The following is a 13,152-nucleotide window of genomic DNA, read 5'->3' on the forward strand; positions in this document are numbered from 1 at the left end:
TCCCCGAAGCAATACCTAGCGGTGGTCCCGGGGAGTATTATGGGCTGGAGACTGGAGGGGTTTAAGTGGGTCCGGTCACTGATTCAAACCAACCCCACACTCCCTGAGGTTGGTCACCTCAGGGGTTTGGATGCAAATTTCCCCTCCACCTGAAACAAAAAAAAAAAATATATATATATATATATATATATATATATATATATATATATATATATATATATATATATATATATATATATATATATATATATATATATATATATATATATATATATATATATATATATATATATAAATACTCATATTGGATTGCGTATTGTGATTTTGGGCTGTTTTACAGAAACTGGAAGTCGCCTTTTCGGATATCAAAATATCGTATGATGTTCCACTTTCGGAAGTATTGATATGGTTGGCCAAATACCACTTCAGGATATTTTTCTGAAATTAGAAGTCGCCATTTTGTAAAATGTTGTGTGGGGTCATCCCAGTTCCGAATATACCAAATTCGGGTGATGTCCGGATATTCGATAATCGTTTACAGTAAAACCTCTTTTTATGTAACTTTTGAGAGAAAGAAATCGAAGTAATAAGAATTGAGCATGACCATTCATGCTTAGTTCTCCTCTATAATGATTTCTAAAAAGATGACATGTGAATTTTTATAACGAAAATGTTTGTTTGTGTCCAAAGAAACACGTCTTAGAAGAAGTTAATGCTTTAATCCACAAAACTACGTAGAAATGAAAAAAAAATATTGCATAAGTCGCCTCCTAATCGATGTATAAACCAATGGAATGCGGCCTTTTCTCCAGCCAAATGTCCCAAGATCTAGTTTAGGTAAAAGTAAAAAGGTGAATTGAATCCCGTAATGTGTTTACCATTCACAAAACTACGAATACAACGGAAATGTAACTTTTTTTTTTTTGCTCAACTTGCACATAATCAAAACATGGATTCTTCTGCAAGAAAATATTTGCAGATGTTGAAGGAACAACCAACATTTTTATTGAAAATAAAATCACATGTCATCGCTTAGAATTTTTATTTAGAGGCGAATTGAGCTTATGCTCAAAAAGTCATGCATGCAATATGCATTATATGCATTCAAATATTCAAAAAGAGTATTTTAATGTGTTGTTCTGTAAGCACAAAATTATCTTCAAACATACTTCAAACATACGTAGTTTTGAAAGTGACATCTCAACTTTTAGCAATAAGATACCTATTATTATTTCCCAAATGTTGTTCCTGAACATTAACAAATATTTCAAAGAAAAACAAATACATATCAAAGGTTTGAATTTTGATTAAGAGGCAAATTGAGCCCAAATATTCATGATTTTGCATTTTTTACATAGTGTTATTTTTACTCAAAAGTCATTCCAGAATATACACAAACATTTTAATGAAAAAATCCTATCATAGCTGTGAGACAAATTGAGCCTAAAATATCATGGTTTTGCATTTTCATGTGATTTTGTGAAAAATATTTAAATTTTAAATAATCAGATACCTATTAATTTTCCCTCAAATATCTTTCTTTAACATTAACGAATATTTTATTATAGAAAAAATCACAGATCACAGCTTCGGATTTTGATTTAGAGCAAATTCAGCTTAAAAAGTCATAATTTTGCATGTTTCAGTTTTATGAATAATATCTCGAGTTTTAGTAATCAGATACCTGTTATTTTTCCTCAAATGTCTTTCTTATACATCAACGAACACTTTAGTGAAAAAAGAATCACATGTCATCGCTTTGAATTTTGAATTGGAGACGAATTTAGTATAAAAAGTCATAATGTTGCATGTTTCACGCAGTTTTGTGAATAATATCTCAAGGTTTAGTGATCGGATACTAAATATTTTTCCTTAAATGTCTTTCCTGAACATTAACAAACATTTTAATATAAAAAGAATCATAAGTCATCGCTTTGAATTTTGATTTAAAGGCAAATTTAGCACAAAAAGTCATAGTTTTGCATGTTTTACGTAGTTTTGTGGAAGAATATCTGAGGTTTTAGTAATCAGATACTAATAGTTATTCCTCAAATGTCTTTAATGAACATGACAAACATTTTAATATAAAATAGAATCATATGTCATCGCTTTAATTTTGATTTAGAGGCAAATTCAACAGAGAAAGTCATAATTTTGCATGTTTTACGTAGTTTTGTGAATAATATCTCAAATTTCAGTTATCAGACACCTATTATTTTTTCTCAAATGTCTTTCCTGAACATTAGCAAACATTTTCATGTAAAAACCCTACATGTCACCGCTTATATTTGTGATTTAGAACGATTCGAAATGATAAAAATTACTGTACACCTCAGAGACGGAGGGAATAATATCAGTAAGATCAAGCGTTACGGAATTCCATTTTTATATAGTAGATATATATATATATATATATATATATATATATATATATATATATATATATATATATATATATATATATATATATATATATATATATATATATATATATATATATATATATATATATATATATATATATATATATATATATATATATATATATATATATATATATATATTCTTCTGCGAAGTTACATAAAATTTTCTGATCTAAAACTGTCGAAAACTGGAAAGCTCTAGCGTGTGTTCTTATTACACTGAGAAACTTTGCTGAAGACTGCAAATACGTTGGATAGAGTTTCAGAATACTGGTCCGTGTATTCCATGTAATAAATACATAGCAATTGTATTTTTACATGAAACCTATGAATATATTCAAACTGAAGTATCACAAAAACACAAAAAAAACACATTTATCAAAATTTGAAATAATAAAGATTTTTTGATGGACAATTTTTAAAAAAAATCATGGTTTGCTAATACCTGCTAACCTATGAGATATCTAATCCACAAAATTATGTCCTTTTTCAAATTTTGTGTAATATTTTCACTTAAGTGCTTCAAAAACTTTTGTACTCGGAAGAAAACGACGTAATAATTCAATTTCTATCGAGAAAAAATTTGTAAGAAATTATTTCGCGTGAACTCATAAAATTATCACAATAAAACGTGAAATTCAGACAAATTTTAGAAAAACTCGTAGATCTTTGAAACTTGAAGAGTTAGAAATTTTGTATATTCTGTGAATTGCATAGAATTTAGAGATATACAACTTTTGGTCGTAGCCAACGTCTTCATTGGCCAGAGCAGTGGTATTTACGGAATCGTAATGATGAACTGAAGCCAAAAATCGACCTCAGACATTTTGAATTCTAAGATGGAGACTTCCGGTGTCTGGAAAACAGCGGAAAATGACCTAATACCACCCAATATGGGTATTTTCGGAATCGTGATGATGCACTGAAGCCACAAATCGACCTCAGACATTTTAAATTCTAAGATGGCGACCTCCGGTGTCTGGAGAACAGCGGAAAATGACCTAATACCACCCAATATGGGTATTTTCGGAATCGTGATGATGCACTGAAGCCACAAATCGATCTCAGACACAGTTTGAATTGTAAGATGGCAACTTCCGGTTTCTGGAAAACAGCCAAAAATGGTCGATTTCCATCCAATATGAGTATCTCCGAACCAGAATGATTCAGGGAGCTAAAAATTGACCTCAGACACCATTTAGAATTGTAAGATGGCAACTACTGGGAAACTGCCAAAAATGAACGAACACTTCTCAATATGGATATTTACGTAATTGAGATGATGCATAGAAGCCAAGCATTGACCCTGAACACCATTTTGAATTCGAAGATGACCACTCGCAGTTTCTGGAAAACAACGAAAATAACTGAATACCACGCAATATGGGTATTTCCGGAATCAGGTTGATGCAAGAACAGATAAAAATGACCGATGACCAAAAAAAAAAGAAAATGACCAATATGGATATAGGGTAGGGAACATATTTTAAGCAGCTTCAGGAACCGCCTGTGTATTCAGACGAAATACTCGAAATGTGTTGGGTGAAACTCAAACAGTAGTATATCAATCTGTTCGCTATCGTTTTCTCTATCAGAACTTGTTTTCAGATTGTAAAACTAAGTTAGCAAACTTTGACAATCGTGAATCAAAGTTACGAATCGAGGGTCACTATTCCAATCACCCCGAACCTATTTTAAGCAGTTTCCATCTGTTTTGCAGGTGTTTTTTTTTTTAGCACCTGAAGTGGCTCCTGAATGGCTGCAATATAGGTTGATTTGTTTCAATGGCAATTGTTCACAGATTTCTTTGTGATTAACGGTATTACTTATATTCGTAAGGCAGCTAGACAATCAAAGTTTTCGTTTCCATCATTGAAATTGTCGATATTGATCAAAATGCAGGAGTTTGAGGCCAGTTTTCTTCGACTGATTAAAATAGGCGCTACTGCTTAAGCCGTTCCTTACCCTAATCAAAATAAAGGTGATGTACAAAAGCCAAAAGTCTAGGACGTTGTAATTCCGATGAATCCAATCAATTCAAACCATTTGTCGTTCGACTTTGATCATATCCTATGGCTGATTCGTCGTGCATCTGCAGACTATTATTATTTCCTGTATGGACTTCCTCACTGCGACCAGAATCGTAGATCTATTGTGAGAGGACTATAGGGGCCGTTCAATAACTACGTAAGCATATTTTTTCACTTTCTCAACCCCCTCCCTCCCTCGTAAGACATTGTAAGATTTTTTGATACCCCCCTCCCCCCTAGTAAGATCTTACTGCCGGCAGATTTAGATTTTAACTTTAGTTTTATCATCCTGAAGCAAGTACAATACTTCGTTTCCCCTTCGGTCCTTATTCGAGTTAATAGTCTTTTTTAGGAATTTTACTGTCCACACCTTCATGAACATGGTTATTTGAACAGCAGCATTAACAATATTTTTCTTACGTAAGATAATCAATTTACCCCCCTCCCTCCCTTGTAAGATAACGTAAGAAAATTGCACACACCCCCTCCCCTCCTATTTGCGGCCCCATAAACAAATCGCAAGGAATCAATCGCTTTGAAATGTTTAGAATTATTGGAGCTATGACACTCATAATAACCCAGATTCTGCGGCATATGTCACTTTGCGAAGTTTTTCTCACTTACGTGAGTCCCGTAATAGGATTTTGTTCACTTCACTCTGGTTTCACCGTGAAGTGACTCCCGTAATAAGCACCATTAAATTGAACACAAAAATGGGCGAGACGAAGTTTGCCGGGTCAGCTAGTAGTATATATTTAAAACAAGTACTGTTATGTGCTCCCGAAATCCTCTATGGCTATTGGTGAAATTTCCATCGTCTACTTCATGAAATAAATTCGAGAATTCTATGAGGTACTATGAGATAAATCGGGGTGAAATTGATCACCCTCAAAATCCATACATTCTATTGGAAATGTGCTTTTTTTCTATATGTTCATGATATATGATGATTCCTGAACTGGAAAATATCAACCACAGTTAGTTTGGAAACGAAAATAACGATATTTCAGGTTAAAAATTATTCATTGTGGTTCCTAAGCTGCAGTTTGCTAAACTTGCGCTCATTTGATCACCGTTAGATCGATTTCAATTTGGTTTGTTGCAAAAGTTCAAAAACTAGCTCTGAAATGAAAATCTTTATAATTTTCTGCGAATTCATCCATATTACCACAGATATCCAAGCTAACTTTGCTTCATGTGTAAAAAGACGCAACGGTTTTTTAGCATGTCGCAATACGCAGTATGGTGGCGCTAAGAACACTTAGTGGTCAATGATTCGATAAAATCGATAGTTTTCCAGCTTTTATCGATATTATCGCAATGAGAATGGTTGCCGTTTTTAAATGTAGAAATTTTGAGCAGTCGTAATGTGTACATTATCGACTTATTTATTCAATCCCTCTGTATATTTGCGATAAATTTGTTTGTTTTAGTGTTGGTTTGAAAAAATAAATACATAAACCTCACAAAATCTATGTTATATCGTTGCATAAACAGCGACTGTATAATCTGTAAGAATTTTCATGCGTCTGGCAGCTTCGACCGTAAACCAGCGCTGCCATCACTAAAGTGGTTAAAGTCGCAAGTTGCAGGAAGATGTCGTTAGCATTCCAAACGAGTAAGAATTTGAAATCTTACACACGATTTCTGGAGTTTTTTGTTCTAGCTTGGATGTCTGTTATCTGTGATATTACTTTGATGGTATGAAATAATCATTGTTGAAAAATATATTTTGAACTTTTATCAAACTTTACTCACTTCTCCAAATTTAACGTAATTAACCCTTAATTTAGATTACTTTAAGTAAATTCAATACTATTTTTGATATTTGGAAACTTGTTTGATTAAATTTGATTGAGTTTTGACTGAGTTAGAAGAATTTTTCGAAAATTTGTGAAACTGCACTGGGCATGCAAGAGTTAACTTTGACAGGTATGTGGATTTTTCAAAAGTTACATTTTATGACACGTAAACATTGCCTAGAGTTGTAAGATTAGTATCGTGTGATTAGAATTTTTATTCCGAATTTTCAGGTGATCAATTTCACCCCACTGATCAATTTCATCCCACTGATCAATTTCACCCCATTCCACGGTACTTATGATAAAGCGCTTATTGAAAAATGATCAAAAATAAGAGTGAATTTTCGATAAAATAAGTAGGGTATCGGCTCTATTGTCGTCAGGTTAGCCAGGTTAGTCAGGTTTATTTTCAAACATCCATAATTTTTTAACCAATTAATGGCGTCGGGTCCACCTGTGCACTGCACAGGTACACTATTCCCTAATATCCGAGCATATGCAATTATCGAAATATAATAACCTATAAAAACAAGTAAGCATACTAGCGACACCCTTTAATTCAAAGCATCAATCACTTAGGTTTGATTTGCTTCTTTCATTTAAGGAAAAAGAACTTAAATAAATGTTCGGTGCACATGTGACGAAACCAACCACGCGACGCCTCTGGAACCAGTTGATTGATTTTTTATCTTTTTAGATCTACCGGCGCCGGCGATTCGTACAGCGATTCGCAACTTTTGACTGACGTTTGCGAACGAGAGCAAAAAGAATACGGATACGCATACGTACGTAAACAAGAATGGCACGTTCGTACGAAAGCAACGATGTTCGAAAGCTCGAATTGGTTAGAACGAATCGGATTCGTATGTGTTCGTATCGCATTCGTACGCCGCTGCTGCTTTCGTACGAAAGCGATAAGGCCGTAAACAAGAATAAGGCACCTTCATTCTTGTTTACGTTCGTATCCAACATTCGTACGAATGTATGGATTCGAATGAGTTCGAAAATGCCATTCTTGTTTACGTACAAAGGCCATACGAATCCATTCGTATCGCATACGAATGCGATACGTATACGAAAAAGGTGGATGTCTATGCAAAAATGGTTGATGTCTAGACTTAAGGGTTAGAAAAGGTTTAAACGTCAGGTGAGAAATGTCAAGTGTGTCAAGCCGATTGAGCGAGGTTCCTGACGGCAAACAGTTTTTTTACTGAATGAAAATGAAATATGTTTTTATTATAATTTGCATAATAAAATGGTCTTTTTTGAGAAACATTTATAGTAAACGTATGCCTACAACACAAGATAATCGCGGTTACTTAAAATTTTCCTTTTATAAATAAAATTTGTTTGGCGAAATATGTAATTGGAACCAAATTTACAAACTCCGATGCAAAAACATAAGAGCGTCATGGGCCTGCATGATGCAATAAAACTTGACTGTTTACATTTTGTAATCACCTTGAAAATTATTTTGTAAGAAGTATTTTCGCGTTTTTTAAATATTTCTAGTAAGCAGACGTGTGGTGGTCGAGTGCAAATCGACGAACATGGATTATGATGCGGTAGAAGTAATTCAATTTTATCAAAAAGTGATCGTTTCTGTTGATGTTTCCGATTATTTGCGGCAGCAGAAAAATGTTCAACGAAAAGTACGGCATAGTAGAAAAAAGTTTGATCTGTTTTTTGATCCGTACTTAACATGATACGTATAAATTCATAGAAAGTTATTTTTCGAATCGGTGTCAACTTTAGAACTGAATCTGATGAAACTGATATTGATACGGTAACTGTGCTATCAAAACCGACAATTATCCAGCATACCGCTAATTGTTGTTCCCGCAGATAAGGAAATCAGCCTGATCTACAAGCGGCCTAAACAACAGGTGAGTTTACCTCTAGAACAAGTGGTATTTTATCTTTTTTTCTGTGAGGCAATCATGTCTCTATGAACTTCGTGAATTTATGTGCGGCTGATGTTCTTTTTTTGTTATTATGTATTCAATTGCAGAACAAGCCGATCCACGTTACGCTAAAGCATCGTGCGTTAAAGAAGATGAAAAACATCATAGGCAAAACTTTCATCCGCCCGCCCTGTGTTGTGCTAGGCTAGTGCTGTGTGCTGTCATGCAATCCCAGTAAACGGCTGCGACGTATAAGGGTTGTGTCACTTTTCCGAAAGTTCGGCTGCCGCTTTCCCAAAAAAGCCCAATGAACAAAGGTGGATATGGATGTGTGGTTCGTTCGAGTTGTTATTATGGATTAATTACAAAAATCGAGTCGACTGGACTTATTTATTTACTCAAAAATGAGACGAGTTACTCGTCGAAGCTTCTATAAAACAGCCTTGTCGTCGTGTACTCTGTAAGTAGAAAATGATGAAAAATAAAATAGTCACTAAACCCTACTATTCGAAGCTTTCTGCTTTTTTGAAGTTAACTCCTGCTGCTTGTCCGGGATTGGATTAAATTCATATATGCACTTTCTAGGTTTTTGGGAGTTAAAAGCATGCAACTTTGCCAGTTTTTCTATAAAAGAGGTGTCACAGCTTTTTCGTTACATCAGTGAACTCATTCAAGCGCCTTAGTTTACTCTCGGAGAGCGCAATTTAACAGAGGTTGTACGCGCACTATTGTTTTTACGCCCAGTATGGCTATTCCAATACAGAAGCTCCAAAGTTCAATGATCACACGATGTGATGGCCCTCTGTATAGATACTTTGCTCGCTAGGAAGTGATACCAAAATTTTCCGCTACAAGTATTGAACTAACCCTCCTGACATCTCATCCTTTATTGATCTATTGATCTGCATGGGCGTATCCAGCTACATTTTTGACCAGGGTAACTAAATATTATCGGTCGTTGCCCACTGAAAATGGTTTGCAACTCCCAGGCACCTTTTTGACGGTTTCTTGTGCAAATTCAACTGTTCCTGTTAGATCGCGGGTAACAAGAGGACGATCTTATATGCTTCGCTATTCTTGTAAACTCTTGCGGCTTGTCCGAAGGAGATACTTGTTTGTTAATTTGTTGTTTTTTTATTGTGTCAGTACCGTTAGGCTGTTGTAATGAAATCACCACGCGTCTCCAGAAGAGTCATTACAATGCGATGATGGAGGCGCACCTGATTCCAATAAACAATTTTGTTGATTTATAGCTTATTAAGCCTAATTCGGCCTAACTATAGTTTAATGAGCCGGTATCCAGTTAAATAGTTTGTTGGGATAGTTTGTTTGTTGTGTAAAATTTCATTCAAAATCCAAAAAAATCATTATAAATCTATTTCAGAAAGTATCACACCTTGGCCACACACGATAAATACGGGTCCAAAATTTTTAATGTATACCAACTATAAAAACTACATACATGTGTTATGGTAAACATTTTCATGTTTAAATGGCATCTTTAGATCGATTTCTCTTTTTACAAGAAAATTTAAAAAAATAATCTCAAAAAAAATCGTTTCCATTTTTTTTCTAAAAACTACAAAGAGTAAACATTAATGATTATCTGATCATGGAGAAACAAAAACACAAAATATAAATTTTTGGAAAAAAAATTTAACTCCAAAAAAAATCAAAATTACTATTAAATCTGTATGAACTTCTTTTAAGTATTTAGGTTTTTCCTAATTTATATAGAATGCGCGTAACTACCTTTGCGTTTGATCATTGTGAATCAATGAATTAAACCAGTCCAGTTGTTGCTAGTAGCTCATGAGCATGTAGTTTTGATTTTATTTAAAACGTCCCCATAGACACAAAAACTATTGAACCTATTACCGTGAAAATTTGGACATAGGGGTTTTAGAGTACGGAGAGTATTCCTAAAATATTAGTTTTACTCTATATCATAAGCGTAGACAAGGAGGGGTGAATTTGTGGTTTATGAATGTGAAAACTTTCTCCTCGATAACCGTGCAAATTTATATCAGATGTTTTTGAGTTTGAGATGTATTTTTGCGAAGTTACTGTTTGATGTTCGACCTTCTTTATCTCAAAGGCGTTGCAAGGAAAAAGTTTGAGGGGGGGAAGGGGGTGAATGATGTTAACCTGTGATGATTTTAAATCTGCTGGATCGATCAACATTAAATCGGTATTATTATATCGTGAACCGTAGCTGAACTAAGCGGGAACCGGGGACTTTCGGAACGGGAAACTAATATGAACTGCATAGGCTAACTGTTAAAAATCTTCTGACGCTGAGACCAGCTCAGCCGTATTTATTGAATGCCATCTCGAATGTATTAGTAACGATAGTATATAGAGTGTAATACATGAGTCTCTCTGAGAGAGTGAGAAGAAATGATTTTCGGGCTTCGCCTCAGCTAAGCCATTTCGTATTCACGACAGGTATTAGAGTATTAGAGTCTATGGTAACTGTTGTATTTCAACGACTTTGAATTTCGTATATTCCATTAGTGTAACAAGGGGGTGGGGGGAGGGGGGGGCAAATTAACTATTTGTAAGCTCCTCCACACCTAGCTTGCTCACCGTTCCAATTTCGATTGGTGGTGTGTTTCTATAACTTTGATTTTTCTGTATCCCAGTGGTGTAGTAAGGGGGGTAGATGTACTTATTTTAGTACAATTTGTAAATTATTAAAATGCACACCGCGAAGATTGATATACAGGTGATTTCGAATATGAGACGTGGTTTTGTAACAACTTTGTCATCCTCATCAGTGACTTTGTTATATCTCAGAGGCGTAGTTAGGAGAAAGGAGGTGGGGTTGATGAATGTGGTCAACCTTTATTAATTTTTAAACCGCCAAACAGATTATTTTTTATTCCGCAAATACAGGTCGTAAAGTAGCGTATATGTTTCAGTAACTTTGAATGAAGTCTATCTCATACAGGAAGGGAAAAAGCGAATATGAGGGGGTAGCAACTACAAATTTGTTCATTGTAAACTCCTAAACGCTAAACATGAACACTTGTAAACACCAAAGATGATTATTGTGTTATTCTGTACAAATACGAATCCCGTGATATTGAATTTTCTGTATCTCGGTGGCGTAGGTAACGAGAGGTGGGTGGGGGGAATTGCAACAACCTTCATTATTTTTGAATCGTTTTCATCAATTTGATTTTTTTGTATGGAAAAGTAGATATCGTTAATTTTCATCATCATTTAATTTAATTGCAAGGTGTTTTAAGTCTCAAGGATGTTTTCATGATGTTGGTTTCCGAAAGATTATCTTCGTTTTCACAACAGTTGATAGGGGAATTACTTACGCCTCCATCAATATGCGGCAAAATTATATTGTTATTGTAATGTTATGATGGGAACTATTGAACTATTGAAAAGGTTTCGACCAATTAGAATTAAGAGAAGGCCAATAAGCAGGCCCGGATTTGAGGGGGGGCAAAGGGGGCAAATGCCCCGGGCCTCCCGATTCAAGGCCCCCCTAGTCCTTGGGCGACCTTTTTTTTTTTTGCTCGACACCTTTCAGAACGTTACCTCTAAATGTTTTTAGAAAAGTAGAAAAGAGGGCCTCACAAACAAATTTGCCCCGGGCCCCCCACCGTCTAAATCCGGCCCTGCCAATAAGGGTATTTTACAAACCGAGGTAATGTCTAGAGGCCGGAAGTATATATATATATATATATATATATATATATATATATATATATATATATATATATATATATATATATATATATATATATATATATATATATATATATATATATATATATATATGTTTTACGCGGATTCCAGAATTTACGCGTTTTTTTTTTTACGCGGATTCCGGAATTTACGCGGTTTTTTTTACGCGGATTCCGGAATTTACGCGGTATTTTTTTTACGCGGATTCCGGAATTTACGCGATTTTCTTTTTCGCCGATTCCTGAATTTACGCGGTTTTTTTACGCGGATTCCGGAATTTACGCGGTTTTTTTACGCGGCACGTATCCCCCGCGTAAAAAGCGACTTTAGTGTATATTTATATTTATATAAGGAAATTCTTTTTCAAAGTACAAAATTATTATTCGCAACAAGCAAACTGTCTTGGCTCTAAAAATATTTTTTTCAATAATAAACACTCGGGTCACTCAATTGGATTCACATGTTCTTTCTGCTAACGAGAAACCCATCTTTAGGTTTTTTCCCTGAGCCAACTAATAGCGATAATATTTTTAGAACCAGAATACTTTGTTTGATAAGTTAGTCTTCTAAAAAATTGTTTTGTTATGACACACTTTTTTCCCCAAGTTCAGTAAACTGTTATTGGTAAACTTACAGTGTGTAGTTCTCTCAAAAACAAAAAAACCAGAGTGAGTTTTTTGAGACACACATTCAATTTATAACTACAGTCATCCTAGTTTTATGGGCCAACCAGTATTATGGGCCAGTCTACACTTTGTATTGGTTTCTAACATATTTCAATAAGTTTTAATAATCAAATTTAAATTAAGTGAATGTGAACAACGTTCTCAAAACTTAAATTTGACTATTACAAGTTATAGACATACGATAGAAACCAATACAAAGTGTATTGGCCCATAATACTGGTTGGCTCATAATACTGGGATGACTGTATATTTTTTTTTCTTAAACATTCTTTTTTTAAGGACAAAATTATAGTGTACAACTTTGCTGAAGATGTTATACCAATCAAACTAACCTTTCTGGTTTTCATTTTTAATATTTCTGGAAAATTTGAACTTTTTTGTTACAACTTTGCCGAAGACGTCACACCGATCAAACAAACCGTTTTTGTTTTAAAAATATTTGTAATCATCAATACCTTTTCTACATAGCTTTTTAAAAATGGATCGTGGTTCAAATAAACGAATGGCACAAAATGGCATCTTTTGTTCATAGACAAATCCATGCAAAGTTTCAGCCACATCAAAAATGGTCGGTTAAAACAGTCACCCGTTATATGTGG

At 34.4% G+C, this 13,152-nt stretch overlaps 1 protein-coding gene and 1 long non-coding RNA gene across 4 annotated transcripts in view; one reads left to right on the top strand and one right to left on the bottom strand.

Moving 5' to 3' along the window:
• LOC129726985 (pyruvate dehydrogenase (acetyl-transferring) kinase, mitochondrial) overlaps positions 1 to 13,152 on the bottom strand; it is a 124,097-nt gene that overhangs the window by 93,204 nt on the left and 17,741 nt on the right. The gene's annotated exons all lie outside the window — the stretch shown is intronic.
• LOC129726992 (uncharacterized) lies at positions 7,219 to 8,662 on the top strand. 2 transcript variants are annotated; one of them, XR_008728446.1, is made up of 3 exons: positions 7,254 to 7,907; positions 7,979 to 8,141; positions 8,267 to 8,662. It is a non-coding gene; the product is annotated as an uncharacterized LOC129726992 (long non-coding RNA). The 2 variants fall into 2 exon arrangements; XR_008728445.1 differs by having other exon boundaries at positions 7,219 to 8,141.

The sequence above is a fragment of the Wyeomyia smithii genome, chromosome 3 (genome assembly GCF_029784165.1).
Source record: "Wyeomyia smithii strain HCP4-BCI-WySm-NY-G18 chromosome 3, ASM2978416v1, whole genome shotgun sequence".
NCBI classification, from domain to species: domain Eukaryota; kingdom Metazoa; phylum Arthropoda; class Insecta; order Diptera; family Culicidae; genus Wyeomyia; species Wyeomyia smithii.